At 33.0% G+C, this 13397-nt stretch overlaps 1 protein-coding gene across 13 annotated transcripts in view; it reads right to left on the minus strand.

The window, feature by feature from the left end:
• The window catches only part of MEF2C (myocyte enhancer factor 2C), a 168233-nt gene that overhangs the window by 105900 nt on the left and 48936 nt on the right, over positions 1 to 13397 (minus strand). For 8 of the 13 annotated variants that reach the window (XM_066381816.1, XM_066381812.1, XM_066381818.1 and 5 more), the window contains exon 3: positions 13178 to 13262. The exons of the other annotated variants lie outside the window; for them this stretch is intronic. The gene's annotated coding sequence lies outside the window, so the exon portion shown is untranslated. The remainder of the gene's footprint in view (positions 1 to 13177; positions 13263 to 13397) is intronic. 13 annotated transcript variants of the gene reach the window in all.

A 13397-nucleotide genomic window follows, 5' to 3' on the forward strand; every position in this document is an offset into this window, starting at 1 on the left:
TTCCAACTTAGAATGAATAGACAAATGGAATCATCTAGTATTTTTTTTAATTACAGCCTTTTTAAGGAAAAAATGCAAAATTTAAGAAACATGAATATTTATGTAGAACATGATCACAGGACAATAGGTACTTTAATTTTAAAAGTTGCAAAATAGAAATGTCCAATGAAAAAACTACAGAATTTTAAGTAAGGAGAGAGGGTCAAAATTTCCTATGTAACATCACATTATGTAATTAATGGGTATACATTTCCAATTCTTCCTCCCCTGACACTTTTATGGAGGAGTGTTATAGATGTGATCCTTTATTTCATCATTTCATTTTATTTCCTATTTGGTGAACATAATTTGTCAATTTTAAAATAGAGCAAGCTGTGTAATTTGTTAAACCAAAATTAACACTAATCTACTTTTATTTGCTATTGATCAAATGTTCTGAAAAAAATCATAAATTAAAAAAGTTCATAAAATCAAAACTATCTTCTCTCCTTTCTGAAATCAATCATGGTACAGATGTACAGTCTAATAAACACCAACATAGCGTTTGGTTTTATTCTCAATGCTAACCATTTTTTCACATTGCGTCCTCACCTCCCTCCCTGCCTGCCTATCTTGTGAAAGGACCTTTAGAGGACACCTCCTTTTCCCTTCAAAACCCGGTCATAACTGCATACAAAGCAGGCATGAAAATACAAGTTTCTTCTATTTGTAGCATTCCCCACTCCATTTTTTCATTTCATCACCTTTCTTTATCTCTTTCTCCACATGTTTAGAACTGAGGGGATATGGAAAGTGAAACTGTCAGAGAGCTAGTTATAGACGTGTTTTCAGATGAACAGAACGTTTTCTCCATTCGACCGGCAGCGCAGGGCAAGTGTGCTGTTAGCTGAGTCCGCTCCTAGATCCCAGGCCTGGACGAAGGCTCCTTATCTCGGCATGTCTACACATTCTATCCCAGGCTATTTTCAAGGATAGCCCAAGTCATCGTTGGCAGATAATACTACATGGGAAGTATTACAGTACTTCCCTTGTGAAAAAGACCATGCTACTGCGGATCAGAAGTTACTAAAATGGAGTTGTTGTTTTTTTTAAACTCTGGTTCTCTAAAACCTAGGATCCAAAAGAAAGCACTCATTGGTGGAAGAAACCTCATGACTCTCTTGAGAAATAGCAAAGTGGGTTCCAAAGATCACTGGTTCCTAAGGATGCTAACAAGCTCTTCCTCAAAAATAAATAAATAAATAAATAAATAAATAAATAAATAAATAAATAGGCTGAAAATCAAAATAAAAATTAAGAAAATGAATTTCTTTGCTGTAGGACTTTTCATAATCTTCAATTTACTAGATGCCAGAATCTGGAGTATTTTCAAATTTATCTGGACTATCCTTTGGGAAATCCTAGCTTTAAAGAAAGGGACAAGTTTCTTCCCTCTGATGACTGAATATACTAGACTGCTAAAATGCCCGAAACCAACACTTAAGCTTAGTGCCTGGCTCAAGCAAAACAATGGTATTGTTAAATAATTGATCAAACAATGAAAAATTATTCTTTTAGCTTTACAAAGAAACACAAACATAGTATCAGGTGCAGAAAATTGCTGCTCTTTTGAAGTAAAAATATTAATAAAATATTTAGCATTTAGTACAATTTGTTTCCAAAGCCCAAGGCACCAAGGAGTGGTGCAGTGCAGTGGAAAGAAAGCTCGGATTGGAGTCCGGCTCTGGGTGGGTTCTGCCACACACCAGCTGCATGTGTTTGTGCCAGTCAGCTCCTTTGAGTTTCATTTTCCAGAGACACATAAAGGGTACTGGGTTCAATTTCTATAGGGCCCTTTCAGTTCCTAAATGGTATGAATTCAATCAAGGTGTAAGAGAAAATGAGGTCAGAATGTATCTCCAAAGGATATAGTCCTAGAAAAACAATAAGCTGACAGAGATGTGTAACAGCCTGGACAGATATAATTGGTTTTCCTTTTGTATTTTTTTTTGTATTGAAGAGTAGCTTCATTTCAGCTTCCAGCAGTTAAGCAGTTATAAAGACCAAGGTCATATTATCAACTTTGAACCACTAATCATATTTAGAACTTTAATAAATAATAGCTACAAATTATAAAACACTGCACTAAAAGCTTTACATATATTAACTCTAATCCTCATAACAGCCTATGAGGTAGACACTATTATCATTTCCATTTTACAGAGAAGAGAAACAGAGGCGAAGTTACCTACTTTCCCAGGGTCACACAGCTCTTGTTAGAGCTCTAGTTTGAATCCCTGTAAGTCTCGTCCTGGACTCATACTTGAACCATATATTTTGTTATTTCTCCATGATGCAAAGTAACATTCAAAAGAGGACTTTAGAGGTAAAACTGTATGCAGAAAACATGATGTTCACAGAGATTTAGTGGAATCTAAAAAGTATTTTTGAAGTCAGTGTTCTTTAATTCATCTAACATACTCTTATTCTTGATGGCAACAGGAGTTCACCTCACTGTACTAGTAGAAGAATGCAATGGAACTGCAATTAGAGGTTAGCCATTAGACTACCAGAATTTGCTGGCCAGTCAGAACCAGCAGTCTGCCCTCCAGATTTCCCCAGATGAACGTTGTTACTCATAAAGAAAACCAGGTGAATGTATATGAATCAGCATATATTTGTTTAGACTCTTGGGAAGAAAATCCCCACCAAAACAGGTGTCTTTCTGAAAATGGGTCAGTAGAGTCAACCTAATTTCTGAAGAAGATGAGAATTACATGGATAATTACAGCTATTTGGCTCCAGGTTTGACTGGCTCGCCTTCAAAGTACCTTGGGTGGGTTTCTAACCCTGACCTCATCAGCCCTGGTATTACCCTGGGAACGATCTCCCCCACCCCCTTTCTGTTCCTCCTCTTGTTCCATCTTCTCTTTATGCTTTTTCTTCCTTCTCCTTCATCTCCTTAAATTATGCTCTACTACAATATTCTTCTATATGTAGTGAAGTTTCCACTTTAGAATTTTATACATTTATCTACTTCTTTAAAATTCTTTTTGCTTCAGACCTCTGGGGATAACTGTGCAATTCAAGCTCTTTAAAGATATTATTTTAGAATCAATATTATGGCTATCAGCTTTATAAGACACACACCTAATAAAATATAATTAATTAAATAAAAACAGTTGACATAATTGGCTATATATTTATAATAGTTGAAGAAAAATCATATACTTCGGTGTATTACAGACGTTCACACCAGTTTTGTCACAATGTATGGTGTAGCCTCACTCTAGCAGAACCTACAGAGTGTGAGAAAGTAATAGTGTATATTTTAAACATATGTCAGACTTTCTTCCTACAGTTATAGGCAGAACACTGTGATATAGATATAGGTATGTATATGTATATACTCATTTAGGTATTTATATATGTTATTTGTACCAGTGGATGAGTACACAGTGGGTCAGAATCATTTAAAAATTTCATAATCAACAATGACACATTATATCCAAGCATGAATTCAATCTGAGATGCTGACCAGTTCACTGTGCAAAGTGAAAGCTCAAAATGGCTGTTTATATAGCCCATGACTTTAAGAGGGCTTTTGCAAACAGGAAATCTCTAAATTTCTAATTTAATAAGAAAAGACCTATTGGCAAATACTATCTTTCACAATGAAAAAATCTCTGGAATCATTTTTATATCAGTCTTACTCATGCTCGTCAGTGCATCCAGTAATTAATGTGTTCTGAGAAGTGTAGAGGGTGACATTACTTTTAGATGCTAGAAAAATGGACATTACCATCAACTAATACCTAGTTAATACAATTAGTCATTATTTAGTCACATTCCTGAGATTCTAAAATGCAAAATTATGTTAAAATATTCAACCTTTATATTTATGAACTGGAAAACAATGACTGTAGCACAATGACTATTATGATCTTTTGAAAAAAAAATGGTTCAGATGAATATTTAATAAATGTCTTCCTAAAATTATTATGGAGAATTTGGGGATGAGCTTAGACATTACTCTGGCCTTAAACTGGATCTTTAAAAGAGTCATTACAAATTTAATCTAAATTTTTCCATGTTAGAAAAGAGTGAAAATTTTTTTTTGAAATACGCATCTCTATTTCCATTTCGTCAAGGTAAGAGTAGAAATACTTGATATTAATACTGGCAGGGGCCACGAAAGGTCATATCATTTTTCCTTCCTTTAGATAATACCATATCCAAATTATTTCACAAAGATTCCACCTCCCTATTTTTAAAGCCTTCCGGAAAGGGAGCAACACAACCTTCCTCAGCAACCTATTTTGATATTTCATAACTCTCACTCTCAGGAAATTCTTACTTATAGCTAATCCCTCACAATACTTTATGTCCAGTCCTCTTGTTCTACCCTTTGTACACAGAACAACATTTTGTGATCATGGCCTCATTTCATACACTTGAAGATTGTGTACTGAATTATACCTATTTTTGGTATCTTCTCCTGGATTTACTTTCTATTTTTTCCCTCTCCTTGTGGCTCTTCAAGTCATCTCTGCTATTAGCTCTAGAGTCCCAAGATACACATAATGCTCAAAAAGGCTCCTTTGTCTACTCCTATCAAATATATACATTTTAATTATCCATGCATTGCACAAATTAAAAAAAATGTTTACCTTCTCATTTAGTTCAATTTTGCATTTTCCTCCTTGTTAGATTTGTTACCAGTCAACTCTTCCATATTTTGTATTTAAAACATTTGTTTCTCCTTGGCTTTATAATTCTTGACCACTTCTCCAGTTTACCAAGGTCACACTGAGTTCTGGTCCTGTCTTTTAAGGGCCAGACTTTGTCCACTCTCTTAACATGAGACTCGTTATTTTGAAATTTAATGAATAAATTCAGCTACCATTCAAATCTGTGTGATTTAGAGGCTATTTTCCCAGTTTATAGATCTCACAGGACAAAATCTGACGGTGCACAATGCAGTGTGCAGATGATATTTTACTGAGTTGCACACCTGAACTTGAACCCCAATGAATTTAATTAAAAAATATTTTTTTAAAAGGAAAGTTGAGATTAATCTTTCACACTCTACAGTAAAAGTTTAAGTATTTTCATAAAGCTAGTTTTTTAAGATGCTGTTTTGGTTCACACTCACACCTAGGGTGTTATAGGGTGTGTAAAAATTGTATAATATGTAGCAATCATTGTGATTTTTCTTTGTGTATATTTAAGACTGTACAAAAGAGAGTTACTAATCGTGATTCCCAGGATCATCTTCATTTTCCTCTAAAAATGTTATCACTGATAATCACCTCCTACTCTTTATTCAAAAATTCTAGTGATAGTGGTAACTTTAAATGAACATGTCCACTATTTCTCTTATTTCAATTGGATCTTATACATGGATATTTCTGTGCTTTCATGACCATACTTCCTATTATATTTCTGTTCAGAAAAATATAAAGATAGCAAACTACAGAACTTGCCAAACTTTACACTGCAAATAAGTAGCAGAACTAGGCTTTGGGATTAAGGAACTTTACTCCATATTTCAAATTCTTTTTCTTCTGCTATACTGTCCCATGTGTTAGGAGGCCTTACAAAATTCAAGGAAATATTTTTATCATCTAGTTTTTAAATTTATGTTAAAACCATAAATCAACTGGCAGTGATTAAATATATCAAATTCAATACATCCACAATCTGAGCTTTTATGTAAAAATATTTATAAAACTATAAGTTCGATTCTCGCTAGAAAAAGGTGTTTCATGTTGTTTGGCTTTTTCTCTTCATCTTTGAAAACTGGCTTAAAATACATTGTTATTCATAGCTTAAATATAATACACCAAAAATACTAAGTAACTTCTCTAATTTAAATTTTACCTCTTAATGTACTTCTGTGGGGCAGCTGTGTTAGGCTTGCTCCCAGGTGTACCAGCTGCAAGCACTTGGCTTGATTAGTGCATGAGCACGTGGCAGAAGCACATGTGCATAGACTATATAAGGCTGCGGGCACTGTCCCCGGGTGACGATTCTCCCAGATCCCTCTCCCATCACCATGAGGTGCGGTTTCCCCTGCTCCCTTGCCCTTATTGAGAATAGCAGGTTTTCCTTTGTTTATTAGCTCTTTCCCCTTTTGTTGTTTATCCGCTCGCCTGTCTTTGTGAGCCTCCCATAAACAGGTATGGCCGCCACTTTCCAGCTCCGCAGTTTCTCTACTGTCTGCCGGAATCCAGTGTGAGCCTGCCTGGCCTCGGCTATTGGCATTACAACTTCTATTTACAGTTACTTCAAGGACAACTCTTTTCCCCATGGTTAAGATTTTACATAGTGTTATGGGCTATATTAACAATTTACCTATAATTTATTGCTAGGGATAAGATAGTTCTAATTTTCCATTTGGTGTATACCTAGATAATGTAAACATAATGAGAAATCTTATATAGATCAGTATGAATTTTAAAAATATATGTTGCTAAAGGTTAAATTTACAGGTAAATTGATGAGAAATGCAATATGCTCTTAATTTACTGAATTTGCCTTACCTAATAAATTTCTATGTCCTTCTTATGAAATGATTCTTAAGGGTTCTATGTATGAAAATAATTCACTTGAGGCACTTCTAATGACCCATTAATTGGAAGCAGCTTTCTAATATTCTATATATACACACACACACATGTGATTCACAAAAATGTTAATGACCAGTGAACAGTGAATTTGCTTTAATTCCAGAAATTAGCTAACTTGGACTGCTTGAAAACTTTAAACTAGAAAGTACATTCCAAATAATGAACACTGAACTGAAATTGTTATATCCTCCAGTGTCAAGGGCTCCTCTAAACGCTGTTGTTAAAAGCTAGTTTAAATTGCAAAAGACCCCAGAAACATTCAGGAAAGTTTTAAAAAATGGATCTATATATTATGGAAAAATTCTCTTCCTTTATACTCATTGTTCATTTCCTGTATTGAAACATGATCTAAAAGCAACTCTTAAGAACTTATGACCTGCTTAGAGGCTTTTTACTAAGCACAACCTCCGTTATGTGAAGCACTTTTATTCTAGCTGTTTCAGTCCACAGGATTATTAAACAATAGCAGTAGAATGTTTTACAAGATTATGACTTTACTGTGTCATGATTTTTCTATTCATTTACCTGACTTTTCTATGAACTTCAGTTCCCTTCTTGTGAGACTAACTCAGCTGAAGTAGAAAATAAGCAATGATGCCCTTGAATGATTTCCTGCAAAATCTAAGAAACTGTGAAAAAATTCCATGTTTTATCTTCTATAACTCAAATAGGTCCTTAATGATAATAATATTTATGGAATTGAGAGTTTACAAAACATAATAATAATTTTCCTTCAACACTGAGTTTTTAACCTACGTTGTCTCTCTATATGCTTTCTGCTTTGTAGAACTTCCATCATGAGTGGTATGAAATTTGATCACAGATTTATGCCTACAATAAAAATAAAATCGACTTCAACACTTCATGAAAATGCTACCAAATATACAGCAGCCTCCCATAATGACAGAAAAATGACAGCAATAATGCGTTGGCGTGAACTGTCATTTGAGGAAGCAAAGGGAAAAAAAAATCATTAATAGATTTTTGTTAGGATAAAAAAAAAAGTGGTAAAGTTCCAAAGCGAACTCTTTATGCTTAACATGGTAGAAATATCATTCAAATAGTTTAGACCTGCAAGGAGATTACCTGTAATGCTGCCAAGGTCACTGCCAAGTTGTATTAATGGCCACGTTCAGTATATGTCAGTCACAGGAGTTAGAGCTGCCTTCTTCTTCCTTTTCTACTGCATAATGACCTACCTCTTAATGCACTCTGACAAACTGAGGTGAGTGAATATGTTTTTCCAAAATACAGACGGAAGAGTTCCATTCCACCACTCTTCTATTTTAATTGTAAGAAACATGTGGAATGTAAAGTCTGGCAGGAAAGAGTTTTAAATATTCTACTCTGAAAATTGAACCATTTTTAAAAATGGCACTTTGATTCTTAAAGGGAATTATTAGTAGCTGCATTGTGAATTTCCTTTCAAGTGCACATTTGCTTATGTTGCTGCAAAAGCACACAATATTTTTTAAATGCAAAATAACATTTTTTTAAAATCTAGAAATGTCATTGGAACACAGAGTTAGTAACAGAATGATTTAGTATTCAATAGTTAAGCTTTATTGCAGATTTGTAATTTCCACTTATCAATATTATACATCATTTACAGAAGGAATGTGAGAGCCTAAGCATATTGGCTTCCGAATTTATATCTACTGACTAGAATGTAACAGACATATTTATGTACTTAGAGTAAAAATAGATGAACACATCTTCTTTACAGGGCTTATATTTAAATAGAATGAATCACACCCTCAGAGAATAAATGATATTCTAGTATGTTATAGTAAGACTTGCTCATAGACATTTCACTACTAAAAATTTACCACTTTAGTCCTAGAATACCAGTTTAGTCCTGGTGTTGAGATTAACAATATATTAAAAATATGGGGGGAGTTAGCTATTTCTATTCTCAATTTGAAATTATAACTTGGCGTGCTAATTTCTTTGTTTCCCTTACATACATTGATTCATCAAAACATTATTGAAATGGCTGGAAAAGAAATAAGATATGAAGAAATACTGCACTACTTACATATCAGCTAACCCAAACAGTATTTTAAAACTATGTATAGAAAAAGATAAAAAGAGCTGTGTGCAGTGACAATTCTCCATGCCAACTTCCTCTATTACCACTTTCTTTTTTTTCATTTAGTAACTCATCCACAGAACAATAACATCAAAAAAAAAAAAAAAAAAAAAGAAGAAAAGAAAGAATAATTCCAGGACCTCTAGGTAGAATTTTAACAGGATGATTAGATGCATAATTAGGAGACTAGATCAAGACACCAATCTACAGCTTTCACATAAAACCACTATTTTTATTTTGTCTCATTCATAGCTACACGAGTTTTGGTAATGACTTGGATCACAAATGCATTACAAATGAGTTTCTCAAATTGGAAGTTGAAACAAGCAACTATTCCTAAATTACAAAAATCAGATTCAAATATATGCACTTATAAAGTCCATGAGTATAAACAGGCAATGCACAGGGTACAAATAAATTCCATTCTGCGAACATATTAATTATAACTAGTAATTGGTGAGGTAACTAAAATCAATATATAATATATTAGCTGAGATTTATAATCTTATTTCTAAAACTTTTTCATAGATGACATAGAATAATTTGCTATTTAAAAACACTTCCCCAAACGCAAGTAACAGAAAGCGGTGGTAGAGCGACTCTCTGTGATTTAAAAACCTAGTACCAACCCATGTTTGAAAGTCCAAAGCTATAAGTGGCTGAAGACAGCTTAAGAAAAATATAACAAACTTCCTTCCAAAATTGATTGAATGGGTGCAATTTTCTAGTTATGTCCTCCCTCTTATTTGGTAGAATACTGGGAAACATTATGTGCATGAAAAAGACTTTCTTAAGATAAAAATTCACATTTTCACTCCTTTACATCTTTTTACATAACAATAATAGGCAATATGCTAAGTGCTTTATATATATTATTTAATTATTGTTGTAATTATTTTAGTTATAATAAGGCAGACAAACTGAGATATATATATTTTGAAAACTTAAGCAGTGTAACATCCTACTCCATGCTGTTAACACTAGTGATTTGCAATTTCGGTAAGCACATAATAAAAAATGTCATGAATTCATCTCCATCTTCACTAATGGAGTGCACTGATGTGAAAAACAAAGTTCAGATTTTCGTCAATAATTGACATACTCCAGGATAAAAGTTCTATTTCCCAACGTCACTGTTCTTTGTCAAAGAGCTGGTTAAAAGATTTCTTATTTCAATGTGTTCTAGGTAGGTCATGGGGGATATGTTGTTTTCTCAGAACGATATAAAAATTCCTCATTGTTGTTGTAAAATATTTCTTTAAAAAATGTGGTAGTGCCAAGCACTTTAAAATACAGTGTACCCTTGAACAACCACTGCCCTCTCTGCACAATGAAAATGCACACAAAACTTCTGACTCCTCAAAAACTTACCTTCTAAAAGCCTACTGCTGACCAGAATTTTTACCAATAACATAAACAGTTGATTAATACATATTTGATGTTACATATAATATATATTGTATTCTTTCAAAAAAATAAGCTAGAGAAAGGAAAATATTATTAAGAAAATCATAGGGAAGAGAAAAATCTATAGTTATTTACCGAATAAAGCCTGTGTAAAGTGGACTTGTGCAGTTCAAACATGTATTGTTCAAGGGACAGCTATATTTCTAATTTACTTGTTTCTAAATCAGTAAATTTAAAAGAAGGTATTCATAATTAGACATGCTCCAACTATCTAAATCTTATTCACATATTTAAGGCCAGCTACACATGATTTTAGCTATTCTATTGAATTCTATGAGAAATCGCTCTTGTTTATTGTACAAAGATTGTGAAACCTGTTTGTTAAAAAGAAAAAAGGTCCTATAAACATGATAAAATACAAGTAAAATGGATGTGACATTTGGTTAGTGCAAAATGTTGTCTAAGTCTAAACTTAATTTAAAAGCTTGCGATAAAAGTTTGAGCAAATCTATCCATTGACTCTAAATGTTTTAACTTTATATTAATGGGATTAATGATTCACTTTTATTAAGGTTCAGTTTTTTCTGATGTTTCTGGAAGATGAATCTACAACTTCCTTTAGGATATTATTTATTGTTAATCAACATTTCAAAACTCAGAAACTTCCAGAAATTGTTAAATCTGGTATTACCTAGTTCTATTTTATTTTTGAATTTTTATAAGAATTTATTTGAACCAAAGTGACACTATATGCCAGGGAACTAGATTTCAAAAACTTCCTCCCTAGTTCTATTTTTAATTTAACAACATGAATTAAAACTAGTAAAATTCCACAACAAAATTTTTTCTTGAAAACTTACAAATATAAATTCACATAGTACAGTTGTTTTAAGTGACTAGTTTGTAGGATAATGTAGGTAATTATAAAATCTATTTCTATCCCACCAAAAAGCTGAAACCAAAAATGTTTCAAATCAAAATTTCTTGGTTGTAAAAGTTAAAAAAAAAAGATTACTAAACTTTGGTTTGTGCCATGCACTGTTCTCTTTACATATATTAACTCATTTAATCTTCACAGCAACCTTATTGTTGCATTATTATGTCCATTTTACATAAGAGGAAAATGAGACAAAGAGGACTTCCTTTCCCCTTCCCTGAGGTAAGTGGTGGTGGTTCAGGAACTGGAACCTACCCAGTCTGACTCCAGCCTCTGCCCTTTACATCCTGCTTAGAAGAATCCATCATTTTAATGAAAAATGATGGTTACTTTGATGGCTTTAAGAACATAAAGTATGAATAGTAACTACCAAAGTAGATGCGAGAATGGAGAAATTTAGAATTTTAGTAGACCGTGTCTTCGAGGCCAACATATGCCTAGACTGCCCTTCAATTTACCACAGGACAGCAAATAGCGCCTCCAGGCCTCATCACTCGCTTGGACTCTGCCGTCTCTTTGACACACAGACGAACATCAGTGTGTGTGTCTGCAGTGGTCGGCAAACTCGTCAGTCAGCAGAGCCGAACATCAACAGGTGTGTCTGCAGTGGGCGGCAAACTCATCAACAGCACAACGATCGAAATTTCTTTTGAGAGCCAAATTTTTGAAACTTAAACTGTATTATAGGTAGGTATATTGTTATTAACTTAATTAGGGTACTCCTAACCTGGCCTTTGCACCCAAATGTGGTATTTTGTGGAAGAGCCACACTTAAGGGGCCAAAGAGCCGCATGTGGCTCGTGAGCCGCGGTTTACCAACCAGGGGATAGGTATGTACATATATAAATAACTTATATATCATTAAAAACTTATAGTATATAATGACTTTTCAAATGAAGAACATAGTTTTTAATGAACTTGGCTTTGCTTAAACTTGTAGTCTATAATGAATTTTTTAAACAGAATAAATACATTTTAAATAAACTTGGTTTTGTTTCATTATTAGAATTATACCAAGTCTTTTAACTTCTACATGCTAACATTCTATAAGCCACCAATGTTAATAATTTCACTTTCTGGTTGACCATAAGCTAGCTACCTTATGGTGTATAAATTCAATATTTACTAATGTTTACCTCTCTACCTTATGTTTTTAAAATAAAATAATTTATGCATTTATAATCATATAAATAGACTATAATTTTTATCCTAGGTATTTGAAATTATAAAACCTTTTCATCATTTCAGAAAAAACTAAAGCACTTTAATTGTACTAAAATGTATGGAATAATTATTGCTTGAAGCTTTATAATGTAACCAATACAATCAGACTCAATCCATAACTGCTTTAGATATCTATATTATAGATGCTCCTCAACTTACCATGGAGGGGGGTATACCATCCTGATAAATCCATCATAAGTTGAAAATATCTTAAGTTGAAAATGCATTTAATATGTACTCAGAACCTAACTTACTATAAACATCATAGCTTAGCCTACCCTGAACATGCTTAGAAAGTTTACATTAGTCTACCATTGGGTAAAATCATCTAACACAATGAATATACGGTCAAGTATCTGTTGTTTACCTTCATGATCTCATGGCTGACTGGGAGCTGCAGTTTGCTACCCCTGCCCAGCATAACAAGAGAGTATCATCATACTACTTGTCACTAGCCTACGAAAAGATCTAAATTCCAAATTCTAAGTATAGTTACTACTTAATGTGTATTGCTTTCACAACAATGTAAAGTCAAAAAATCAAGTCGAAACATTAGTCAGGGTTCATCTGTTAAATAAACTATAAAACTGTATTTGTATTTTATTTCGCAACATTTCCATAAGGACAAATGAAAATTTAAATAATAGTGATTATATATGGAAGTAATTTATGCTCCCTTAGTACTATATGGCAAGCAAAAAGTAATTAGTATCTTCTTATGACAAGATTAAAACAATTTTAGAACAGCATACTAAAGTGTGTGTTCAATATTTACTAGCAACAGTCAAATTTATATTTAAAAATCATACCCGTTTACTATGCATTTTAAATCTCTTCTACATACTTTAAAAAGTTAGTTTTAAAGCTATTTCTACTAATGTAAGGAAAAACATATATTAAACATACCAGTGGTAGAGATGAAAGTTGAGATGAAGAAAATACATGTAACATAATGAAAGAAGGTAGTCAGATCATATTCTAAAGTCAATTCCTGTAAAAGAACATTCAAGGCAATGTTCAATTTATTTAAACACTGGTTTCTAGTTTTATTAACCATCATTTAAAATGAGTGTACTATATAACAGGCAAAATTTGTGAACAAGAATTTTTATTGTAAGTAGTGTAG

This window comes from Saccopteryx leptura, chromosome 4, assembly GCF_036850995.1.
Source record: "Saccopteryx leptura isolate mSacLep1 chromosome 4, mSacLep1_pri_phased_curated, whole genome shotgun sequence".
NCBI classification, from domain to species: domain Eukaryota; kingdom Metazoa; phylum Chordata; class Mammalia; order Chiroptera; family Emballonuridae; genus Saccopteryx; species Saccopteryx leptura.